The sequence below is a fragment of the Pristis pectinata genome, chromosome 23, assembly GCF_009764475.1.
Source record: "Pristis pectinata isolate sPriPec2 chromosome 23, sPriPec2.1.pri, whole genome shotgun sequence".
Taxonomy (NCBI): domain Eukaryota; kingdom Metazoa; phylum Chordata; class Chondrichthyes; order Rhinopristiformes; family Pristidae; genus Pristis; species Pristis pectinata.
Genome location: NC_067427.1, coordinates 7789517 through 7816755, shown reverse-complemented (window position 1 = coordinate 7816755; position 27239 = coordinate 7789517). Strand labels below are relative to the sequence as shown.

The window sequence follows — 27239 nt, the reverse complement described above, 5'->3', positions numbered from 1 at the left end:
AGACACATGAGGAGAACGTACAAACTCCTTACAGACAGCGGCGGGAATTGAACCCGGGTCGCTGGCGCTGTAGTAGCGTTCTGCGGACCACTACACTACTGAGAAGCTGTTATAAAGCCTTCTTTTATTCTTAAGAGAGCTGTCATTAAGGCTTGCCCTTTGCCTGGAAGATGAGTGACAACTGGCTGGACTTTGCCAGTGTTTATTCTTGCTAACGAGGCAGGTATTACTTCATCATGCTTACACTACCTGAGGAAGTCAACAGCATGAAGCAAAGCACCTTGGGAAGAGAGTCAAGTTTACTGTCATGTGCACTATGATGAGGTACAGTTCAATGAAAAAGCTTCAGCAGCATCACAGACACAAAAGTATAGACAACACACAGGATATACATAAAATTATACCATACAGGTAAAAAACTGACCAAAAGCAAGACCTTGGTACAAAAAAAACAGCTGAAGACAGGTCCATGGGAAGAGGTGGTCTGCAGTGTTCCACTGCTGAGGTAGGGTTAGGGTTGTGCAGGTCGGTTCAAGAACCCAATGGTTGTAGGAAAGTAGATGTCCCCAAACCTGGTGGTGTGGGACTTCAGGCTTCTGTACCTCCTGCCCGACAGTAGCAGTGAGGAGAGAGACAAAAGAGAAAGACCAAGGTAATTAGGGACTCGTGGCTAAATGAAAGAGTGAGTCTTTAAACGGACAAACATAGTTGGTTTGGCAGGGGAGGACCTACATATGTATTGACACAAGAAACACAAGGTGGATAGAAGCAAATCATTCAAATTACAACATCAACAAATAAATCAGAAGGACAAGCACAAACTTATCCTTCAAATAAAATGGCAGGTGGTTATCTTGTCCCGGAAGATGCAGGTTTTCAAAATAAAACCAGTGAAGATCAAGGCGGGATACATAGTGGGTGTTTTAATGCTCCATATCACAAACGTGGTTTGCTGTGAAGCTGACAGTTCCCAGGTTACTGACACCATGCATCCATGAAACAGAACCCGTCAAGAAGAAAGAGGCAAGAACAGGTTAGGAGCAGGATATGGCCATCGGATCCTCAACCCAGCTTCCCCATGCATCAGATTATTGTGGATCTCCCAGCTTAGACCCACATCCCTACACTGCCCCCATATTCCTCAATTCTTTTAATATCCAGAAAATCAATTTCCACTTGCAGTGAACTCTGTGACCGAGCCTCAGCGGCCCTCTGGGGAAGATTCACCACCTTCTGAAGGTTCTCTGAAACAGCCTAGCACTTACTCTGATGCTGTGCTTCTCAGCCAGGGGAAAACATCCTCCTTGCATTACCATGTCAAGACCTGGAGCAGGTTTATAAGCGACAATGAGATCACTTCTCATTCTTCTAAATTCGAGAGAATATAGGCCAGGTTAACTTAACCTCTCCTCATACAGAAAACCTCCCATCACAAGAATCAATCTGGTGAATCTTTACCACACTCCCTGTATAACAAGTATGTCCACTTTCAGGCAAGGAAACCAAAACTACACACAATAATCCAGGTGCACCCACCCCGTTACCAACTTCCATATTTCCTTTCAACATTGGAGACCATTCAGCCCATTAAGTCCATGCCAGCTCACTGAGCAATCCTACTCATTTATCCCTGTAACCTAAGGGCAACACAGTGGCGCAGCTGGTAGAGCCACTGCCTCACAGCGCCAGAGAGCTGGGTTCGATCCTGACCTCTGCTGCTGTCTGGTGGAGATCAATTTGGCAGACATGGTAGTGTAGCGGTTAGCCTAACGCTTTACAGTACCAACAACCCAGGTTCAATTCCGGCCACTGTCTGCAAGGAGTTTGTACATTCTCCCCGTGTCTGCGTGGGTTTCCTCTGGGTGCTCCGGTTTCCTCCCACATTCCAAAGGCGTACGGGTTAGGAAGTCATGGGTATGCTATGGTGGCGCCGGAAGGTGGCGACACTTGCGAGCTGCCCCCAGAACACTCTACGCAAAAGGTGCATTTCACTGTGTGTTTCGATGTACATGTGACTAATAAAGATATCTTATCTTATCCCCACATTCCCATCAATTGTACCACTAGAGAAAATATACAGCAGCCAATTAACCCACCAACCCGCACATCTTTGGCATGTGGGAGGAAACCGGAGCATCAGGGCAAAATCTGCTTGGTCACAGGGAGAACGTGCAAACTCCACACAGACAGAACCAGAGGCCAGGATTGGACCTGCGTCACTGAAGCTGTGAGGCAGCAGATCTACCAGCTGTGCCTCCCCAATGGTCTCCAGCCACAGTTTTGCTCCTCTACTTCTTTCAGCGAGGGAGACTGCCCAATTTGCATTGAAAATTACCTTCATGCTCAAGACTAATAGAGAAGCCATTCACAGCCAACACTTGGCTCATGGAAAAAGAGCATCAATTACCTGAATTCACTCTACGTTGCCCTGTTCTCGTGGCAGTAAAATACCCTACTTCTATGAAGATTTGCAGTGCAGGAAAGGGCATATCCTATAGAGCTCAGAGCTGCAACATCATGGAGGAGGAGATGCTTGAAGCATCCTTAAGCAGCAGGTACCTGTAATTAGGTTTAATACGACAATCAGGACCAAATTTTGAATGTCAAATAATCAATTTGGTAATAAACCAGTTTGAAAAACTGCTATAGCAACCCAGGTTCAATTCCAGCTGCTGTCTGTACGGAGTTTATAGGCTCTCCCCATGTCTGTGTGGGTTTCCTCCGGGTGCTCCGGTTTCCTCCCACATTCCAAAGATGTACGGGTTCGGAAGTTGTGGGCGTGCTATGGTGGCGCCGGAAGGTGGCGACACTTGCGAGCTGCCCCCAGAACACTCTACACAAAAGATGCATTTCACTGTGTGTTTCGATGTCCGTGTGACTAATAAAGATATCTCTTATAAAGTCATCATGTCAAATATTGACATACTTCAGGGCATCATGTCAAATACAATCTGAAAATTAACCCTTCAAGAAGAATGAGGAAACAAATAGGGAAAACCTTCAATATTCAGCGCACAAAACTGGTCATACACCCCATTAAAGATTAGTGACAATTTACATTGACTCAGGGGGACACAGTGGTGCTTTGATTAGATTATTGAACTAACGATCCAGAGACCAGAGTTCAAATCTCACCACAGCACGTGTGGATTTTAAATTCAGTCAGTAACTTGGAAGTATTGCTTGTAAATGATGACCAATAAGGCTTCGGGGTTGTTACAACTTCCTTCAGGGAAGAAATGCGCTATGTTTACCCAGTCTAGCTTTTGCGACTCCATATCCTCCTTGTGACGTTGACACTTGACAGCCCACTGAAGTGGTTCAGTGACACAATTACCTTCACCAGAAGGATTGCAGTGGTTCAAGGTGGCTCACCACCACCTTCCCCGGGGCAACAGATGCTGGATTGTGAAAGCCAGTTGCCTCCAAATGAAGTCCTACTCCAGAGACTTGATCCAGGAATAATGGCGTTCTCATGCAACGAGAGAGGGAGGAAACTGCCACAGTATTCTCTAGAGTTTGGAGGAATGAGAGGTAATCTCATTGAAGCTTGCAGAATTCTTAAAGGGCTTTGCAAGCTAAATGCAGGGAGGATGTGTCCCATGTCCGAGGAACCTAGAACCAGGGGTACAATTTCAATATCAGGAGGCAGGCCTTTGAAATGTTGAGGAGAAATTTCTTCACTCAGGAGGGTGATGAACCTTGGGAATCGTCTAACCAAGAGGGTTGTGCAGCCTCACTCATTATAGGATATGGGGATAGTGTCAGATACAGAGGTAGCAGATCAGTCATGATCTTGACAAATGGCAGAGTTGGCTCAAAGGGACAGATGGCCTACTCAAAAGGGCCATAGAGGCAATCAAGGGTGGGGAATAAATGCTGCCTAGTCCGTGACACCCATAAATTAAAAGAAAACCAACCCAGACTGCAATTGGTACAGCAATTGCTCATAAAGGCAGGAGCATCAATTCTGATCTTGCACAGCTGATGAGCCTGCTAGATGTCTGGTGACCTGTCTGTAGTTTCCTTGTAGATCATGCTAATGACTGACATGTCCCAGTGAAAAACTAATTGGAGCAAAACTTGTAGTTTAAAGCAATTTTAAAACTTTTCTTTTGCTGATTTTTTAAAAAATTAATGTCTTGCTGAGCCAATTGCTGTTTCCAGCTCCCAAGCTGTAAATTAGAGTCAGAGAGTTGCACGGACCCTTTGGCCCAACTCGTCCATGCCAGCCAAGATGCCCACTGCCCATGTTTACCCGGAATCCTTCTAACCTTCTCCTAGCCATGTACTCATCCAAATTTCTTTTAAATGTCATTATTGTACCTGTCTCAACCACTTCCTCTGGCAGCTTATTCCAAAATAAGCAGTACACTCCCAGGCTGAGGGAGTGCCACATTCACCGGTGCAGCCAGCCTGGATTAATCCCCCACCACCACCACCCCCCCCACTCGGTTGCTGCACTTCTGACATTGCAACAGTGGCAGCACCCCATTGGGATGCCCCATAAGGGACATTAGAAGGTGTCGTATAAAGATGCCACTTCATCTGAGGTGGTCACTTGGCATTTTCACACACTCAGGCTGGATGCTTTCTCTCCTCTCTGCTTGTTTGAAAAGTCCCTACAGCCCCATCATTAGTTCCACCAATAGTCATAACCTCCTGGACGGCCAATAAGTAACCATCCTGTTGCACTTTGGTACACAGCAATGTCACTAAAACATTGACTTGCATTACCTGCCAAGCAGAATTTTCCTTCTACAATTGACTGGTCTGTACCAGCATTTATGCCAGTACAAAAAGTTGTTCAAAACACTGAACTGCAAGTACCTTTATCATTATTCCTGTGTAATAACTAGTTATATATCCCTCTTTCATTGTAATAGCAGTGTCACTTCTTAATATCTGAGCTGTGTGTAAGGGCAAGTACTGGTATCTTCCAAATGGTGTATCTGGTCAGCACAATGCCTCAACATTGCAACTTGCTGGAGCAAGCCCACCACTTGGCACCTTCCAGGGAGACCAGAAATAAAGTGAAACATTAAATCTCGGATGCCCCGGTAAATATTGAAGTTAACGTACAAGTTAAAAAAGAATCCCTCAGTGTTCAAATGAGTTAGAGCAGTGATTGGTTAACTCTCCTGAACCTTTCCAATCTATGTAGTCATCTCCAAGGCAAGAATTCAACTCCAATTGTATTTTCCACACACTCTGCTTAAACTATTACCTCACTCCCTGGAACCGTCTACAACGAATCATCATCTGGACACCAACACTTTAAAAAAAATTCAAGACTTGAAACTTTTTGGCAACTCTCAAAGCAGAAACACGAATCATGTAAAGCAACCTCGTAGATTCAATCATTTTCCAAAGCAGGAACCTCCGACTCCGTGCTGGCTTGATGACAATGTCGGGGTTAGTGCGGAGGGAGGAGAGAGCAGAGCATTCAGAAGGGGTAAGGTTGGAGTGGGTGGGGGGGGTGGGGAGCAGAAAAGTCAAGACGGCTGATGGCGCGCCGACAATTGGCTATGAATAGGTCCAGGGAAGGTAACAGGCCCGGTGGGGGAGTCCAGGTGGAGGAAGAGGGCTGGAGGCAGGAGAACTGGTCATTAGAAGGGGGAAAGAGGACTCCTTACCTCCATTTTGCCTACTACATCCCACTTCAAATCTCCCGCCTTTCGACCTGCTACTCTCTCAGCACATATGATCTTCAGGAGGAACCTGAAGCACCCTGTAGAGCTTATAACATATAAAGCTCAAGTGAACAGGCCAAGGAGTCAACTGGAGAAAGCACCCCTTTGAGCATGCACCAGAGTTCCCTCCCCAGCCAACTCCCCTCCAACATTGGGTTCCGCATCCAGCTTCCACTGGACCAGAGAATGTATCAGTGTGCTGGTGTTCAGCTAATGAACATGGCTTCATGGGTTATTCATTCCCAAGATGAGTTGGTCATAGACAAGGCCTGCATTATATCCATCTACAACCATATCACTGAGTCTGGCATCACACGTAGGGTAGACAGGGTAACTGGAGGAAATTGGTTTATTGAGATACAGTGGAAAACCTGTTTTGCACGCAATCCATACCGATCATTAACAAATCACAAGTACATTGAGGTGGTACAAAAGGGAAAAGCAATAACAGAATGAAGAATATAGTGTTACAGTCAAAATGCAGTGCAGTTAGACAACAAGGTGCAAGGGTCACCACAGTGTAAGGTGTGAGATCAAGAGATCTTTATTGTACAAGAGATCTGTTCAAGAGTCTTACAACAGCGGGATAGAAGCAGTTCTCGAGTCTGGTGGTGCACGTTTTCTAGCTTTAGTGAACCAGATGGGTTTTATGACTGCTCCAAAAGCAAAATGCTGCATATGTTAGAAATCTGAAATAAAAACAGAAAATCCTCAAAAGGAGAAGTGATACCTGTAGAGAAAAGAACAGGGAAAACTGAACTGCAATATTAACACTGCATTAACTCTGTTCCCATCTCTACAGTTGCTGACTGATCTGAATATTTCCCAGCATTTTCAGGTTTTTAAATCCAATGACCATCCAGTAATTTCATGGTCATCATTGTTGATACTTGTTTTTTTTAATTCTCGATTACCTCATTGACCAAATTTAATTTCCCCAGCTGCCTTGGAGGGATTTGAACTCATTGCACATTAGCCCAGGGCTCCAGATTCCAGATTCATCAGTGCGCTACGAAGCCTTCAACAAAGAAAATGACTTTCAGCTGTCCTTACACTATTTTTGGGACAAATTTACACACCAATGAGAGGTATTCTGGCAGTGCACGCAGGACTTGAACACCACAGACTACTCTCAACGAGTCACATACAGAAACACATTACTAACACCTACACAACTGCAAGCTTAAAAAGGAGGTTGAGGAAAACACGGTGGGAAAATGGCAATGAGATATAATACTAATATCTAATCTAGTTTCCATTGCAACAAAATCTAAATTACTCTCTATGCCTGGTTCAGTAATGAAACTCACTTATTACACTGCAGGTTTATATTGCTTATTGCAAGTCTGTGCCCACTGCTAAGGTCTCCTGTGGAAAGCCTCGAGGTGGTGTTTGCTCCATGCCCATTTTTATTTCATTTCTTCCCTCTTCTCACGACTGACTTCACCACACGCCATTCCTCGATGCTGTTGGGCCAGGACATGAGCAAAACACTGGAGGGGCAAACAGGGGATAAATCCCTCCAGTAAACAGAAGTGAAATAAACTCTCAACAAAAGCAACAGAAGTTATACCAATAAGCTTCTAATAAATATAAATGATTACCTGTACACAGATAATAAAATCCCAGTGCAGCAATTTCCTTCACCATTGATTTCAACTGGCCTCCAGGTAAACAATGAGTAGGACCTTAAAAATTGCCCTTGTCTTCAAATCCCACTGTGGCTTCATACATTGCTTTCTCTAACCTTCACTTGATTATCCTAGCAGAGACATCCCTCTTCTTCCAATTCTGACTTCTCCATCATCTTCCTAAGACTATATAGAACAACACATCTTTAAAAGTGTGGAATACAGCTCGAGTGTTGAATAACAGTCAGAGTGACAGAAACAGGCCCTTCGGCCCATTAGATCTGCACTGACCATCAACCACACTAATCCTGCATTAATCAGTTTTTTTTGCTCTATTCCCCTCACATTCTCTTCAATTCCCCCAGATTCTACCTACACACTAGGAGCAAATTAACCTACCACCCACACTTCTTTGGGATGTGGGAGGAAACCGGAGCATCCAGAGGAAACTACATGGTCACAGGGAGAACTTGCAAACTCCACACTGGAGGTCGGGATTGAACCCGGGTCTCTGGCACTGTGAGGCAGCAGCTGTATTAGCTGCAACACTATACCACCCAAAGTTGACTGATCAAGAGTAACCTGCTTCCTTTCTGGTTTTGTGGGCTCAGCGGTGACTAACTAGGACGGCACAGGAACTGCAGGGGCAGGAGGTAGACAACAACGCAGGTAGGTGAATAAAGTGTGAGGTGATGTTCTCCTTCCACTGCTCATCCTGGTTTCCCCAATGCACCAACACAAGAACATCCTTGAATATGTTCCTCTGTTCACCTAGTACTCCTCCCATGACAGAGCTCAGTTGAGTGAAAATAGAATTGAAAGCTAGCTGATTGCTTAATAGCCTTTGTGGAGGATAGTTTATTTTGGAAGTTTAGCTTGTGCTCATTGACCCCTCTTGGGAGACCAAATACATTGGGGAAAAGTCCAAGAGGTTCAATTAAATCAAGCTTCCATTGGAGCAGTTTTAACTAACATCTCACACACAAAAACAAAATTGCTTTGTTGCTGCTCCTGGGCCCCTGTTGTTCCATGGACTATTCCTGGCTTCCCTTCACTGTTGGGACATTTGGAGTCATAGAGTCAGTACCACAGCACAGAAACTGGCCCTTCAGCCCATCTAGTCCATGCCGAACTGATCTTCTGCCTAGTCACATCTACCTGCACCAGGACCATATCCCTCCAAACCCCTCCCATCCATGTACCTATCCAAACTTCTCTTAAATGTTACAACTGAACCTGCATCCACCACTTCCACTGGCAGCTCGTTCCACACTCGCACCACCCTCTAAGTGAAGAAGTTCCATTTAAATATTTCACCTTTCACCCTAAACCTATGTCCTCTAGTTCTAGTCTCACCCAACCTTAGGAGGAAAAGCCTGAATGCATTCACCCTATCTATACCCCTCATCATTTTGCATCTCTCTACAAGACCTCCCCTCATTCTCCAGCGCTCTGGGGATTGAAGTCCTAACCTATTCAACCTTTCCCTATATCTCAGGTGCTCAAGTCCCGGCAACATCCTTGTAAATTTTCTCTGCACTCTTTCAAGCTTGAGTAGACAAGGCTGCTTTCAATGAAATCTTTGGTGGTGTTATTACAACCACATCAGACATGCAGTGTGATGTTTCGCTTGATAGCAGCTAGAGCTCTGGATGAGTGATCTGGCAATGAGTTCAAATCCCAGAGCAGCTGGGAAATTTACATTCAGATCATTAAATTAATCTGGTCTCATTAAAAGCAACTATGAAATTGCCAGGAAAACCCCATCTGGTTTTGCTGTCATTGACTTGTGAGAAACGCTGGAATCACCATTGTGATTTACTCCTTAGCTCATGGAGATTTAGAAATGCATTGCCAGCGACATTCAATGAATAAAATAATTAGATAGTTGAACTGGTGAAGGATTAACTGAGCTGTGAAGAACAGTTCTGATGTAGGGCCCTTACACACGTCATAAGAAACATTGTGGACAAAATGATCAAAATGAGGCAGTTCCTCAAAAGGACTCCAAAAGGGTTAGGAATCAATTAACAGATAAAACTACAACTAACCTTTGTTCTTTTTCTTAACTAGATTGTCCTGCTTCACAATGTGCTAATGAGGGTCAGTCACTTGGCACTCCGTACTTCAAACAAATAAACAGCGCATTCATCTTCAATCACAAGCGATTAAGCTAAATCCTAATCTTATGCACAATACTAGAATAGGGTGTTTTACCGGATGTATTATTGCAAGATTATTTTTGCAGTCAGCTCCCTGATGCATCTTTTCAATACCCAGACAGCAATAAGAAACATTTTCTTAAGATGCAAAAGGTTTTTGTTATAAAATTAATTTCCTTCATTTTTTCCATTTTACCCTGATTTCCACAATCCAAGCTTAAAACACAACAATGAAGGGAAAGGCGACTTAGTGATGGTGCCTTTTTGAAGTCAGCTACCATAATACAACAGTGATCAGAAAAGGTTCCAGTTCATTTTGACATTGGACTCAGAGGACCACTGTTCAACATTTCTTGTTGCTGTAGCAACAGAAATAGGCCATTCAACGGTTCAAACCTGTCCACCATTCAGTCCAATTATTACAGGTTTCAGATCTGCATCCTATCAGCCCACTAAAACTTGATAAAGGTTTGAAGCAATACCACAAATTCAATGGAGCAAGGCAACCATTAACTTCCAATTCAGCTGCTCTAAAGGAAGGATTGTCCCCCAGTGACCCCTCCTCCTCCCCCTGCACACTACTGTGCACCAATCCCCCCCCCCCCAATGGAGCTCGACCCTGCAGTGGACTCCGTCACCATGTTGGGAGGTCACATGACCAGCCCTGACGTGCACTGTCATCACTTCCCCGGTGATTGACGTGGAAGCCCTAGCTATCATTTTTGGAGCGCTTCCCACTTTGTTTTTATCCCATTCCCTTCCCCACCCCAAAACAGGACACTGCTCAGAAATATCACCATATCCAACAACTGACAAAAAGCAGAAATTGGACAAAAAAAAGTTAAAAACAAGTCAAAAATAAGCCTTCCATTGAATTGTTTGCCCAAAATATCTCTCGTCTCGTGGATTATGGGAAACAATGTTCTCAGAATGCTCTTTCACTCCCCGCCTGCTCTCTCCCCCACCCAGAGTCTGAAACCCTGGGTATAAAATCTGGGAGATACCACCTCCCAATGGTATGGTGAGGGAGTAGCTTTGTTGGCAAGTGGGCAGTTGGAAGATGACAAATGGCAATCCATTCCACCAATCAGGCCAATGGAATGGAAACTAAAGCAAATCCCAGCAGTCACACCAGTAAGTTGGTCAAATGGAGGGATAGGGGCATTCTGTAGGTAGGAAGGGTTAGCTGCGTCAACACAACATTGTGGGCCGAAGGGCCTGTTCTGTGCTGTACTGTTCTATGTTGATACAGACTGATGTGGCAACATTTGTTCCACATTTAACCTCCCTTCTCAGAAGATCAAAGCCTTAACTAGTGTTGCCTGAGACCAATTCTTGTCTTTATTATATTCTTATCTGGGGTGCCATCTTATTAAAAATGCAAGCACGTCTCAGGTTTGGCAACTGCAGACCAAAGAAAGCAACCTTACTACCTCAGGTCACTCAAAAACAAAAGAAGCATCACATTTACTCACTAAATTTCATGTATGTGCTCAGTTGAACAAGGGCCAGATTCTTCAAGATATTACACTGCCAATGTATACACAGATGAAAAGTAGCATCTTTCTAACAAATTCAAAAAATATTTCGGAGAGAAGTGAAATTTGCAAGTGCCCATTTGGGGCCAAAATTTAATCCACCCAAATTTTACCAAGAGATTTAAATAAGGTAGGTTAATTGGCCACTGTAAATTACCCCTGATGTGTGGGTAGAATCTAGTGGGATTAAAAAGAAGGGATTGGTGTAAAATGTGTATTTCATGGGAAGCATCGTCTCAGTGGGCTGAAGGGCCTGTTTCTGTGCAGCCTCTCTCTCTCTCTCCGACTCCTGAGAATCACTGTTAAACAGCTTGCACAACTGCTACTGTCCAGTATGCTGTCAAAGTGACTGACATCAAGGAAGGCATCACACAACAATAAAAGGAATACAGTTTGAACATGGAGACACAAGGGAGACTGCAGATGCTGGAAATCTGGAGCAACGAACACAAAATGCTGGAGGAACTTGGCAGGTCAGGCAGCATCTATAGAGGGAAATGAAGAGTCAACATTTCAGGCAGAGACCCTTCATCAGGTATAATTTGACCATATCACGTCTCCTCTCCTCCTCCACTTTTCTCTTTGACACAGAAGAGTCTGGATATTAACTTCATTTGCCAGACGGAAAGAGTAAACAAGACCAACATAACCCAGAGAAACAATTTTAAGCTCTTCCATCAGGAACTGCAGTCTCAGCAACTTGGCCGTGGATCTGCTGACAAGCAATATTACATCAGGGAATAGTGGCTTGAGGAAAATAGACCAGGTCTGTTGGGAAACAGTACATCCACACTGCTTATTAAGCAATAGCTCAAATTATATCCCACTGGAAAAACTTCCATGTGTACTTGGATTCATTTCAGTCACCACCCAATACAACTAGGAAAATTCATACCAAGTGTTGAACGAAACCATTTTAGAAAGTTTTAGGCTCCTTCCCTGCAGCTCCACCCCCTCACCATAGAAACATATTACAGGTTATGACGCAAGAGGCCATTCAGCCCTCTAAATAAATGTTGGCCAACAAGAATAGGAGAGACTAGGTCCATTCCCAATTCTTGGTCTTTGATCTTCTAGGTTACAGCAGGTGCTGATCCAGATATGGACCTTCAGCGAATCAAACCAATAAGTTTCAAATCCCCATCTCGCTCTGGGCAAAGAAAATTTTCCCAAATATTCCTCCTCTCATCTGCCCTCCTAATTCCCCAAATCTCATGCTGTGCAGCAAGATAAGATCTCTTTATTAGTCACACGTACATGGAAACAAAGTGAGATGCACCTTTTGCGTAGAGTGTTCTGGGGGCAGCCCGCAAGTGGCGCCACGCTTCTGGCGCCAACATAGCGTGCCCACAACGTCCTAACCTGTACGTCTTTGGAATGTGGGAGGAAACCAGAGCACCCGGAGGAAACCCACGCAGGCACGGGGAGAACGTACAAACTCCTTACAGACGGCAGCCGGAATTGAACCCGGGTCGCTGGCGCTGTAAAGCATTGCGCTCACCGCTACACTACCGTGCTGTATCAGAGGGAAACAGGGTTAAAAGGGAAGGACTTATCCAGGGCTCCCATAATTTTATACATCATTGTTAACCTTCAAAGCAGGCAAAAGCATCCCGGCCACCAATAAAACCTTCTATTCCAATCAGGTTAATCCATTGGAATGGAAGTGGTCTATTCCCCTCAGGGGTCAAAAACCAGGGTGCACATATCTAAAGTAATTGGTAGGAAGATTAGAGGGAATGCAAGGAAACATTTCATTCACCCAAGAGGGGTTGTGGGGTATAGAACTCTACCTGAGGAAAGATGAGCGAGATGGAATCCCTCATTTTAAAAAACGCCTGGATGTATACTTGAAGAGGTTCAGAAATAATGTAGGAAGGTGGGATTAGGCTGGGTAGCTTTTTCAACCAGCATAGACCAGATGGACCAAATGGCCTCCTCCTGTGTCACAAGTTTTCTAATCACTCTGGGTATTCGAGGTAAATTGAAAGAATACAAATCAGAGTAATACAGCAGGGAAACAGGCCCTTCAGCCCAATTCGTCCATGCCGACCAAGATGCCCATCTAAGCTAGTCCCATTTGCCTGCGTTTGGCCCATATCCCTCTAAACCTTTCCTATCCATGTACCTGTCCAAGTGTCTTTTAAATGCTGTTACTGTACTTGCCTCTACTTCTTCCTCTGACAGCTCATTCCATACACCCACCACCTTTTGTGCGAAGAAGCTGCTCCTTCACGTGAAGTTGTTCCTCAGCTCCCTTTTAATCATTTCCTCTCTCACCTTAAAAAGGAATGCCCTCTGGTTTTTGATTCCCTTTCCCTGGGAAAAAGTCTGTGTGCATTCACCCTATCTATGACCCTCATCATTTTATACACTTCAGTGAGGTCACCCCTCGGGTCTCTGACATTCCAAAGAACGAAGACCTAGCCTGCCCAACAGCTCCCTATAACTCAGGCCTTTGAGTCCTGACAGCATCCTGGTAAATTCATTGCACCCTTTCCAGCCCAATGACATCCTTCCTAATAACAAGGCGACCAAAACTGTACACTCCGGGTCAATACACAAAGGAGCTGGAGGAACTCAGTGGGTCAAAGAGTCAGATTAATACAGCAGAGATACAGACCCTTCAGCCCAACCAGTCCATGCCGACCATAGTCCCCACCCAGCTAGTCCCAATTTCCTGCATTCAGCCCATATTCCTCCAAGCCCCACCCCTCCATGTACCTATCCAAATGCTTCTTAGATGACACTACTGTAGCTGCCTCACCCACTTCCTCTGGCAGCTCGTTCCATAAACTGACCACTCTCTGCAAGAACCAGAGGGTCAGACAACATCTTTGGAGGAAAATGGACAGTTGACATTTCGGGTCAAGACCCTTCATCAGGATCGGAAAGAAAAAGGGGGAGATAGCCTGTATTGGGGGGGGGTGAGGGAGGAGGGGGGGGGCAAGAGCTGGCAGGTGACAGGAGGATCCAGATGAGGGGGAGGGGGGTGATAGGCAGGTGAAGGAGGGGGAGAGTGGGAATGAGGTGTCCATTTCCCTCCATAGGCGTTGCTGACCCACTGAATTCCTCCAGATCCTTTGGGCGTTGATCCAGAGCTCCAGCATCTGCAGCCTTGTGCAGCCTCAATATCTTGTACAACTGCAACATGTCCTAACTCGTACCAGTGGACTTAAGGACAGCTCCTACCCCACTGTGATAAGACTATTGAACGGTTCCCTTATACGATGAGATGGACTCTGACCTCATGATCTACCTTGTTGTGACCTTGCACCTTATTGCACTGCACTTTCTCTGTAGCTGTGACACTTTACTCTGTACTGTTATTGTTTTTACCCGTACTACCTCAATGCATTCTGTACTAACTCAATGTAACTGCACTGTGTAATGAATTGACCTGTACGATCGGTGTGCAAGACAAGTGTTTCACTGTACCTCGGTACAAGTGACAATAATAAACCAATACGAATTACTCCTTTACTCAATGCCCTGACTGGCGAAGGCCAGTCTGCCAAAATGCTTTCTTTGCCACCTTGTCTGTGACACCAATCTTTGAAAAAACCTCAGAGAATCAATGTTTTGTTGTGACCCGTGCTGCAGGGAGATTCACGTTTGTGGCCAACCCTTAGACGTTTAAATGGTTATACCTTCACTACACACAAGTGAATTACAATAATTTTATCTGCCTGCATTGATGTTCAAAAAAGTGATAACAGGCTTTCATGCCACATTCACATTGACAATAAATTTATTCACTTAGAAACATACAAATCCTGTACCCATTGCTTGGCCTTTACCCAAACCACAAATTACCAAAGATTCAGAGACACAAAGCCACAAAAGGGGATCGCAATGTTCAGTTTATTTCCAAAGTCTACAAATGACTGATCACTCTGAACAACATTACTGAAGTATTGCCTCACTGGTAACAGAGAAAAAACAAATAAACAGAGAAAGAAACTACAAGACAAAGCACAGAATTTAGCATCAGCTGTTGGCCAGTTGGCAACTCTTGTCCGAGGCAGTCAGATGGTGGAAAATTCAAATCCCATTCCAGAAACTTTAGCACAAAGACCCACGTTAGAATATCAGTACGTTACTGAGGGGGTGCTGCATTGTCAGAGGAGCTGCCTTTTATTGACTCGGGTTAACAAGGATCCTTCAAGATCCTCTGAAGGGCAGAGGATTTATCCCCATTGTGCTGACCAGTATTCATCCATCCATCATCCTCTCAAAAACATAAATGTTGATTATCTCCAGGTTCAAGAACAGCTACTTCCCTTCAATTCTTGATCCAATTGGCACAACCCTAATCACTAGTTTAGCAACACTATGACCACTTTGCACTAAAATGGATTTTGTTTCTTTTTTGTTCTAATTGCGTTCTCCCTTGTAAAAAGTGTATAATTTATGTTTAATTTATTTTTTTCTTGAGAATGCTGTTTATCTGACACAATGTGCCTGTGATGCTGCTGCAAGTAAGTTTTTCATTGCACCTGTGCATATGACAATAAATCCAACTTTGACCATTGAACCTACCATCTTCCAAATAGGACACTGAACAGAGGTCCCATCTGGGTAGACAAAGATCTCACAGCATTACTCTGAGGAGGCAGAGCTATCCCTTTTGACCTGGCCAATATTCAGCACTGCTCAGGAAAAGGAAATTTGATAATATTTAGATCTTATCATGTATACATGGTTTTCAGTATTATTTCTGAAGCATTTTAGGATATCTTAAAAAGATTGTGAAAGACTATGCAGAAGAGATCTTTATAAAACAGTTGCATAAGTTTTTACATGCTGTAGCAACCATCATCTCCTCCAGAAATTTCTAAAAAGGTAAATCCACACCGTATTGGCTAAGTGCCAAGTCAACACTGCATTTCCCCAACACAAATCCAGAGGGAAGACTACATGACAGGATCAGTGGACCTCAGGATCTTGCTCCAACTCACTCCATTAACCCCCTGTACATCCTAAATCTGCTGATACCCAGAATAGATTTGATGGTTGGAAAAACCATGAGGGGTGCAAGGAAGTAAAGATCTCAATCTCTTGGTCAACATTACTTGTAGGATTCTCTTTTTGAGACTTCCACCTGCCTGGAGTATCCAGCCTCAAGGGATACCTTGAACTGATGCAAGAGAGAGGAGGAGTTGAAACTGCCCCACCATTAAGAACTCAGTCAAAACCAGACCTCAAGGCCACTTCCCTTCATGATCCCCACCTCCCTGATTCCCTTAGTTCCAAGAACTCCATGGATCTGACCCAATTCTGGCAGCCAACCTAAATCCCTAGAATTTTGGTCAGGATAACAGAGCAAATGTCCACTCCAAGGAGTTTTGTGGAGCTGGGCCAACACTAAATTAAGACAGCAAGCAAATCATCAATGCAGAAGCAGTTCACACTACATTGTCACTGCAGCACAAAAGGCACTTCAAGAGTCTGCAAACACAGCTAGTCAATGTGAAACATTCTGCCTAGCACAAGAAAAATACCAACAGTTTCTTCTCACACGAGGGTAGCCTGTGGAATGCAAATAGAAATAATAACCCATCTGTTCAAACTGGGAGGAGTGAAAATATGGAACAGGCTACTTAATGCAATTGGCTAAAGCTGCAAAGATTACAGCCTCTCTCCAAATAGAAGATGATCCCTATTGAATGAGATTTATAATAAGCAACCAGCAATATGACATGCCAGGGGAAGCAGCAATCAGACAGAAATGCTAGGAAAGTATTCATTTTCCATGAAATTCCTGCTCAACCCTCTTCACAGTTACTCCCGTGGAAAAACTATGGAGTTTCATTCTGGTTGTCAATTATTGATAAATCAATCTCGTCGGTTGCTGGCTCAGACCTTGCTGCAGTTGCACCCTTGAATTGTGAAAGAGACCAGCAGCTTTGGGATTTCTAGACACACGCTTCAGAATTTCCATGTTCAAAATGCATCTATTGGGGTAGTGCTCCCACGAAGGCCGCATGGTTTCGAAACTTCTCCACTGCCGTCAAGGGAGGTAAATAAAACGAAGTGACAAAAATTACAAAATAGGTTTCACTGTTACGCATTTCTTGTGCAAAAGAAAAATCACAAAATATTAACAGGCAGGTGCAGCAAGTGATTGGGAAGGCAATTTGTAGATTGGCCTTTATTGCAAGAACATAAAACAGTATAGCACAGGATCAAGGCCTTCAGCAACTAATCCTTTCTGCTTACACAATGACCATACTTTTCATTCACGACACATTCATGTACCTATTCAAGAGCCTCTTAAACCCCTCTATCATATTTGCCTCCACCACCACCCTTGGCAGCGCATTCCAGGCACCCACCACTGTGTGAAAAAAACTTGCCCCACACACCTCCTTTGAACTTTCCCCCCCTCTCACCTTAAATGCTTACCCTCTGGTATTCGACATTTTGACCCTGGAGTAAAAAAAAGTTAAAGAGTTTAACAATAAACTCTAACTTCCCAGGGAAGTCTTTTTCCCTCAGTATTGGGGAATCAAGAACTAGAGGGCATAGGTTTAAGGTGAGGGGAAAGATTTAGTAGGAACCTGAGGAGCAACTTTTTTCCACTCAGAGGGTGGTCTGTATATGGAATGAGCTGCCAGAGGAAGTGGTTGAGGCAGGTACATGAACAACATTTAAAAAGGCACCTGGACAGGTACATGGATAGCAAAGATCAAGAGGAATATAGACCAAACACAGGCAAATGGGACTAGCTTAGATGGGAATCTTCGTCGGCATGGACCAGCTGGGCCGAAGGGCCTGTTTCTATGCCGTATGACTACGTGTAATAGGAAGTACTGTTATCATTGTGCAGGGTATAATGAAGCCACACCTGGAGTACTATGCATAGTTTTGGTTCCCTTATTTGAGAAAGATTATACTGGCATTGGAAGCCATCCAAGAGAGATGCACTGTGTTAATTCCTCGGATGGGACAGTTGTGTCATCAAGGAGGAAACCAGAGCACTTAAAAAAAAACCAGAGAAACCCACACGATCATAGGGAGAATGTGCAAATTTCTCACCACGGAGCACCAGGAGTCAGGATTGAACTCTGGTCACTAGAGCTGTGAAGTAACAGCTCTAATAGCTGTTCCACTCACTGTGCTCAAATCTGCAGAGTGGGACTTGAACCCATAACTTTCTGACTCAGAGGCAAGAGAGCCGACCATCAAATTACTGTGGGCACGGTTCACATTATTGCAGCACTTTATAAACACAGGGCTACGATGTACTCGGTGGCAACAACCAGAATCGGAAGAGGGGAAGTCTGCACCACAGGGGGTCAATGAGTTGTTGTGGGAAGAGGCAATGTTCACTGACCGCAAAATTCAGGCCAGCAGCTTATTTATAGATTTAAACTCTTCTCCCTGCAGCTTGATCAACATGATATTGCGTGCGTATTATTTGTTTGTGCAATGAACTTCAAAGCAATGCCAGAAATTCTGGTGGGCTCTCATGCTAAGTGGTTGAGTACTCCATTGTTCAACAAGTACTCCAACTCTGAACTCTGCATTAAAGCAGACATTGTCATACTCAAACCATCTGAGGCTGCAGGGAAGACCTCCGCTCGCACAGAAAGGAGATTCCAGTCTGCAGCTTTTTACTTCTGAAAGCAAATCGAGTCGGTTTGGTTGAACCAGTCAAATTCAGAAGTTTATTCCTTTACAAATGAAACCACGTGGGAGGAGGTGATACGTAGCAAGTGTGGTTAGTTGTACTGCAAGGTGACAATTTCCAGCTAAATGACTTTATCTTAACTTCAAAAGGGTAACTGATTGCTAATTAAGTCGTATTACATTTACTTTTTAGTCAGCTCACTTGTAAAATAGAAGTTATACAGAACTGCAAACGTGAATGTTTTTATTTTGTCAATACTTTAGTACAGGCTGATACTGCAAGGAGGTTTGGGCTGAGGGACTGCAAGCACAGTGTGGAGGTGACAAAACAGCAAGTGCATAGTTGCCTCCAACATGTAAACAGTACAGTTATGCGTTGCACTGCTGCAAGTGTGCATTCTCCAGCTGAAACCATTCTCACATCCTCTAGGTATGCCTCAACACTGACTGTAGTTTCCAGGCATTATAAAGCTTGGTTTTAGTAATGCATTGGACTTTTGGCTTCTTAATCAGCCTAAGTAGAGCTGTTCTAATAAAAGGACTCTTAACCACAATTTCTATTTTAACTGCAAGTGGCAGCATCTGTGAGTGCAGAGTGTTATGCAAGCATTCCAGACCTACCAAACTGAGGAGTTCGTCATCTTGTGATCACTCAGGTACAAATTGGTATTTGTTTATTATTGTCACTTGTACCGAGGTACAGTGAAAACTTTGTCTTGCATACGGATCGTACAGGTCATTTCATTACACAGTGCAGTTACATTGAGGTAGTACAGGTAAAAAACAATATCTGTACAGAGTAAAGTGTCACAGCTACAGAGAAAGTGCAGTGCAGGTAGACAATAAGGTGCAAGGTCACAAGGTAGATCGTGAGGTCAGAGTCCATCTCATCGTACAAGGGAACCATTCAATAGTCTTGTCACAGTGGGATAGAAGCTGTCCTTAAGCCTGGTGGTACGTGCCCTCAGGCTCCTGTATCTTCTACCTGATGGAAGAGAGAATGACCCGGGTGGGTGGGGTCTTTGATTATGCTGGCTGCTTCACCAAGGCAGTGAGAGGCAAAGACAGAGTCCAAGGAGGGGAGGCTGGTTTCCATGATGTGCTGGGCTGTGTCCACAACTCTCTGCAGTTTCTTGCTGTCCTGGGCAGAGCAGTTGCCGTACCAAGCTGTGATGCCTCCAGATAGGATAGATATTAAGTGCGTTTCTACCTCTGTGAAAAGAATCCTCTTCAAATTTACTTCTTAACGACAATGCTTATAGCACCATCCTGGACTGAAGTGCAAAGTCTTTCAAACTACACAAAAGCTATGACTATATAGAACATGCACAACTGTAAACTGGGCAGAGGGAGGGTCTGGAGAGCTTAATGCAGTATTGGCAAAATAGAAACATAAAGCTGGTAATACTAGGCTGGTCAGGCAGAATCTGTGGTAAAAGAAATAGATTTAATGTTGCTGACCTTTCATCTAGTAACGTCTTTTCAATCAAATTCAATGGGACTTGCCGCTGACAAACAACCTAGACTGTCATGGTCCAATTGCCCACTCTCACACAGACCACTTAGCACAACAGACTAAACTGAGCAAGTATTTTGCTTCTCAGTTGCACGGCACATCGATGACAATTGCAAAGACATCACCTCATCTACAGAGTTTTTCAGCTACAGCGAATTGCCAGAAATGTTCAAACAACAGTTGATAAGTAATGACGGCCACAACTGCATCATCCAAGGTCAGTAGTACCGAGTTGTAGCTTGTTTCAACAGCAGTGAACAAGGATGAAAATATCAACGGAGGAGCCACAGCGCAGAAACTCCACAACAAGTGAAGATAAGTGATCTGGGATGGATCAATGTGATCTACCACAGTGCCCTAAACATGCAAAAATCTCCCGGTGCATTGTGACCAACTGACAAATGAATGGCGGAATGAGACTGGACACCAGGTTATTGTTGAAAACCACAACTCATTTTCACTCTCCACATTATTGACCATGGGACAATTCCTGGGCTCTCTACAATCTTGAGCTGGGGAGCAGAGAGCCAGTTACTCTCGAAGCCAAGACGTGAGATATAGATAATACAGTCATTAATTGTACTCAAACTAGCTACAAGGCAAATCATCCTAAATGGGTAGAAGAGTCATGGGCAGTGTTGGAAGTGTGATTGTTGAACAAGGAATCCTTGACAGAAAAACTCTTTTGTACAACATTTAACGTAAACATCTAACCAAAAAAATCAATCAAGAACATTGCATTGACGTTTATAAAACCTTCTATAACACGCACATGAAAAATACAGTTCATATTTATCAGCTTGTTTGCTTTGTTTGCTTCCTTTAGAGCTATTTAACATCAACAAGGGTTCAGTAAACACAGATGAGACAAAAGAATTCAATTCACAGATTCCTGATTTTTATGCATAACATGTGCAGACAGGACAATTCAAGAAATAAATTAGAATTATTGAATCTTGTAAAGAAGAAAGTGACTCCAACCAGTGCTCCATTGCCAGCACACTGAAGTTTTTTTTGAAGTTTTGATATCTTTATTAGTCACATGTACATCGAAACACACAGTGAAGTGCATCTTTGCATAGAGTATTCTGGGGGCAGCCCGCAAGTGTCGCCACGCTTCCGGTGCCAACATAGCATGCCCACAACTTCCTAATCTGTACATCTTTAGAATGTGGAAGGAAACCGGAGCATCCAGAGGAAACCCACGCAGACACGGGGAGAACACACAAACTCCTTACAGACAACAGCCAGAATGGAACCCAAGTCGCTGGTGCTGTAAAAGCGTTATGCTGACTACATCAAAATATCCTGGCAAATATGGTACAAAACCACAATTAAAAAGGCCTTGGCGTTTACATCCAAAACATGTGGAGTACAAGGGGAGAGAAATTACACTATGGCAAGGCAAAGCATTGGTTAGGTCACACAGTGACCTCATTTGTGAAAGGCCACACTGACCATGGAGAGAGTACAGCTACAAACATACCAGAATGATGAGCTGGACTCGTAGGATTAAAGTACAAGGAGAGATTACACAAACTAGGCTTGTATAACCTGGAATTTAGAAAGTTAAGCAATTATTTGATTGAAGTTTTGAAGCGAATTGGGAAACTGATAAAAGGCAGATACACTAAGGCCTGCCCAGTGATTTGTAAATATTTAGCACTGCTTCCTTACTTTTGGATTAATGTCCTTCTATACATACCCAAGAGTCTGATACAATTCCAGGACCCCCTTATCAATTTGGCCCGACTCCTCCTTTAATCCACAAATTGGACAATCTGGGACCATAGGGCACAGCACAATTACAGCCAGGCACATTTCAGTGGGCAGGTAAGGAAGCATGTTGGCACAGAAAATGAGAGAAATTTGGACCCCCTTCTGCAAATTGCAATCAATGTCAGTCAACTGTTAACTTTAAATTGAAGGGCAATAGGTATTTGTTAACCACAAGGTGTTAAGGGGCACGTGAAAGAGGCAGGTAGATGAAGTTAGACCAGAGATCTATTGTGTTCAGTTCTGGTCGCCTCATTATGGGAAGGATGTGGAAGCTTTAGAGAGGGTGCAGAGGAGATTTACCAGGATTTTGCCTGGATTGGTGAGCATGTCTTATGAGGATAGGTTAAGTGAGCTAGGGCTTTTCTCTTTGGAGAGCAGGATGAGAGGTGACTTGATAGAGGTGTACAAGATGATAAGAGGCATAGATCGAGTGGACAGTCAGAGACTTTTTCCCATTGCGACAATGGCTAAAACAAAGGGACATAATTTTGAGGTGATTGGAGGAAGATATAAGGCGGATGTCAGAGGTAAGTTTTTTTTTTACACAGAGAGTGGTGGGTGCGTGGAACGCACTGCCGGCAGAGGTTGTGGGGGCAGATACATTAGGGACATTTAAAAGACTCTTAGACACATGAATGATAGAGAAATGGGGGGGCTATGTGGGAGGGAAGGGTTAGATAGATCTTAGAGCAGGATAAAATGTCGGCACAACATTGTGGGCCAAAGGGCCTGTACTGTGCTGTAATGTTCTATGTGCTAGGAAGTCACTGAACAGAGGCACAGACTGGAGGGGCTGAACAGCCAACTCTTGTTCCTGCATTTGTACTTGGAAATCTCCAATCAACTTTCTCCAGCATACCAGTGTCTTCCCAGGCAAGTCATTCCTCTTCAAGTTCAAGTCCAACACACTTCTGCAAGCTGCCTGGCAATCTTATTCCCAACACTGATTTTGCCTTCTAAATTTTGAGGAGGAAAAATATCTCCCAACTCAGTTTTTATTTTAAGCCAGTCCTGTTACATTGATGACTTATGGTTGCCAACCCACTTACTAGAGGAAATGTTGCTCCATCAAAGCCACTCATACATTGGGCTAGGGAGACGGGATCCACCACCTCCAGTCTTCCCAAGCAACTGAAGCCCCTTGTACCTTGTGGCCTCCTGATCAATCACCTCCAGAACCTTGCCTTGCTCAGAGTTGTCCAACTAAAGCACACTCATTGATTTGTAAATGTTAAACTTTGCTTCCTTACTTTTAGATTCATGTCCCTCATTATGTATCCAAAGATCTGACAATTTCTGGGCATGAGGGGATGGTAGAAGCAGACACATTCACAACATTTAAGTACCTAGATAAGCACTTGAATCACCAAGGCATGGAAAATTACAGACCAGGTGCTGGTTAATGGGATTAGTACAGATGGGCATTTAATGTGTTAGCATGGACATGTTGGGCAGAAGGGACATTGGACGACTCTACAACATATCCTAGCCTCTTCAGGTGTCCAAATATACAACTCAGGTTCTTCTACTCCTGTACTCCCTCACCAGCCCAGATATATCTCACTATATTCCTAAAAGTTCAACATTTCAGTTATCCCTATTCATTTGCACCATTTCATGTACTCTTGAGACCTGCCACCATTGCCCTGTCATCTACTGCACTGGTAAATTTGAGATAATCCCAATCATCAAATAACTTGCAGGTAACCAAATGCTGTGGTCCCGGTACCAGGTCCTGCTGGTGAGGGAGAGCAGGAACTTCACTACTCTGGAAAAACTTCCCTTCATCATTATCTAGCTCCTAGCAGTTACCGTCCCACATGCTCCTAATTTCTCAATTAAATCTTCCTTGCTGTACTTTATCAAAAGTAGTTTGAAAATCAATATTTATATTTGTTCAATTTCTTTCATCGGCACTCTGTTCCTTCTTCAAAGGGCTCAGTTAGACACCATCTGCCTTTGCTAAATGCACACTGGCTCTCCCTCATTAACCCATGCTGCCCCCAAACCCTTGGTCGCCTTCTGCAGCCCACTGTCCAAGCAGGTAATGCAGTGAAGAAGCCTTTCTTTTCCTCATTAGCCCATTCTGCCCTTGACCCTGGTTTCTAAATATTTTCTTTGACTGATTGGTCTACAACTTCTGGGTTTATTAGTTGTAATCACTTTATAAACCAGGGCTGTTGGTACAGGCAATCCCTACATTACAGAGGGGTTGCGTTCCCAGAAAAATAGGTCATATTGCTATTTTCCACAAAAGAAAGCCATGTCATCTGAACACGTCAAAACCAAGTCGAAATTGAGTTGATTTATTTACTATTTTCCCCACATAAATTCTGTGAGTGAATTTTTGGGTAGCGATTCACAATTTCTCCAAGGGAGATTTTCTGTGGGCCATAACACCAGGGTCACCTGTATTTGCAACTTTCTGGTTCCAATGCAACACCCAAGAGAGTTAGAAGCACTTTTAGGTCAGAGTTCACAATCTCCACATTTCCAACTCACCAAATGATACATCCCATGAGCTTAGGGAGATGCATTGGGTCAGAACACCTTGTGCCAGACCCCTGCCTGGAATCACTGCCCACCGGCCAACCCATCCCTACAACACCTGTACACATCCTGTCCCCACCAAGCCCAGTTTGGTAGCCTTCTGCAGCCCATTGCCCGAGCAGCTCTGGGGTTTTGGCTGATGCAGTGAAGAAGCCTTGCTCCCAAAGCCCATCTCTCCTCAACAACCAAAGTCTCACCCCACCAGGGTTTATTGAGCTGTGAATGCTTTAATTGTTTTTTTTTAATTTAAATAATTTTTAAAAAAGTCTCCAGTATTTTCCCCTTAGTGCCACAGTGTCAGAGATTGAGAACTAAAAATACCCCAAAACAATTTGAAACATTAAAACAACATAAAATAAGGTGGCAGTGGAGCGGCTGATGAAGCTGCTGCCTCACAGCTCCAGTGACCCCTGTTCAATCCTGAACTCAGGTGCTGTCTGTCTGGAGTTCGCACGTTCTCCTTATGATTGTATGAGTTTCCCCCCGGGTGCTCTGCTTCCCTCCCACATCTCATGGATGGGTAGGTTGGTAGGTTAGTTGGCCACTGTAAATTGCCGCTTGTAGAATCCAAGGTGGAATTGATTGTAATCGATTGAGAGAATAAAACAGGATTATTGCAGGTGCCCTAAATGGGTGCTTGATGGTCAGTGAAAACTCAGTGGCCTGAGTTTCTGTGCTGCATAAATCAACGACTTCAACTAACGTGTCCTCCCCCTTGCTTCCTAATCCAAGCAGTTAATTCTCCAGATAGTACCAAATGACTGCAGCAAGGCTGGGCCCCACCACTGCAGCCCCTGCAGAGATCAGTGCATTACAAACTTAAATGCAGCATCCCGACCCGTCACCAAGTCCTGGACTTCAACTGACAGTGCATCCACCCAGACATGCCATAGATTGCAGACAACAGACAGAAAACCTATGCAGCCAAACCTCTCTCATCCTCAATCATGGTAGTGTAGCGGTTAGCGTAACACTATTACAGCACCAGCGACCCGGGTTCAATTCCAGCCGCTGTCTGTAAGGAGTTTGTACGTTCTTCCCGTGTCTGTGTGGGTTTCCTCCCACATTCCAAAGACGTACGGGTTAGGAAGTTGTGGGCATGCTATGTAGGCGCCAGAAGCATGGCGACACTTACGGGCTGCCCCCAGAACACTATGCAAAAGATGCATTTCACTGTGTGTTTCGATGTACATGTGACTAATAAAGATAGCTTATCTTAACTCCAAATTCATGTCCTTCACAAAGACCAGGAAGGAGCATTCATCCAACATCTCTACCCCACAAGTTTCCTCTGTTTCTACACATTGGCCTCACGAGCCCTTTAACATTTATGAGGAACCACCAAACTATTGCTTTCTAATAGAGAAACAAAGGACTGCAGATGCTGGAATCTAGATGAAAAACACGATAATGCTGGAGGAACTCAGCAGGCCAGGCAGCATCTGTGGAGAAAGAGTCCTGAAGAAGGGTGCTGACTCAAAACATTGACCACCTGCTTTTCTCCACAGATGCTGCCTGACCTGCCGAGTTCCTCCAGCATCATCGTGTTTTTCCATATTGCTTTCTAGTCTTTTCTTATACTCCCTGTTTTTGCCCTTGTATCAATTTGTAAACTTCTCTCTTCCAATTTGTACTCCCCTTCACTCCACATCTGACACTTCACACAAAACTCCTCTTCCCAGCTTTATTTTAATCTCCGTTTCCCAACTTGGACCCTTTCCTCCTGATGGACCATGTTTGGGTTGTCTTAAAGCCAACTTAGCATCAAGGATCTGCCATTGTTCATTTGACTGTTATCCTGGCCATTGTTTTTTCCTGGCTTATCTTCAATATTCATGTTTTTAAAAAAAAATAAAGCTACTTTAAAAACCATAATCATTTTGCTCTGATACCCTCACATTGAAATCTTGAAAAGTGTTGCAAGCACCGTTACTCAAACAATCCCTCATTTGAAAACTTGATTTGAAAAGTTTCATTGTAGAAGCCTGTTCATTGTCCATAAAAATAATTGGAATAGGAACATTCTGATTTAGGAAGCTTTTAATGAACATTTTTTAGGAATGCATCACTCTCACTTTGCATGGAGGAATCTCTTAATGAAGCTTAGAAATTCCTTTCCAAGGGACCTGTGGATGTTAGGTTATTTGAGTATATTCAAGGCTGATGTAGACTTTTGGACCACATGGGAATCCATCAGGAACGTGGAGTCAAAGCCAATAATCAGATCAGCCTTGGTATTATCTGTCGGAGGAGATTCAAGTGACCCAGAGAATGATTAGAGCACAGAAGGAAGTCCTGGCCAACTCTGTGCAAGAACAATCCAACTTGTCTCATTTCCCTGCCGTTGCACCACATCACTGTATTTCATTTTCCTTTCAGATATTTATCCTGTGCCTTTGAACTCAACCGAATCTGCCTCTATTACCACCGCTGGCACTACATTCCAGATCCCAACCATCCACTGCATTATAGACTTCCCCCACCCCTCCTGCCCCAGAGGGAACTTTTGGTTCTTTTGCCAATCACCTTCAATCTGCATCCAACATAACCTTTCCAACAATGTGAACCCACGATCTTCTCCGTTCGAAGGAGAATAACTCCAGCTTCTCTAGTCTATCTACTAAAGCCTCCTCATCCCTGGGATCAATTTAGTAAACCACTTCTACACGCTCTCCAATGTCTTCATATCTGCCCTATGGATTTGCTCCTCTGCTTTATTCCCACTGACAGGTGGT

At 43.9% G+C, this 27239-nt stretch overlaps 1 protein-coding gene across 3 annotated transcripts in view; it reads right to left on the bottom strand.

The window, feature by feature from the left end:
- LOC127582257 (ras-specific guanine nucleotide-releasing factor RalGPS1-like) overlaps positions 1-27239 on the bottom strand; it is a 636204-nt gene that overhangs the window by 587250 nt on the left and 21715 nt on the right. The window lies entirely within an intron of this gene.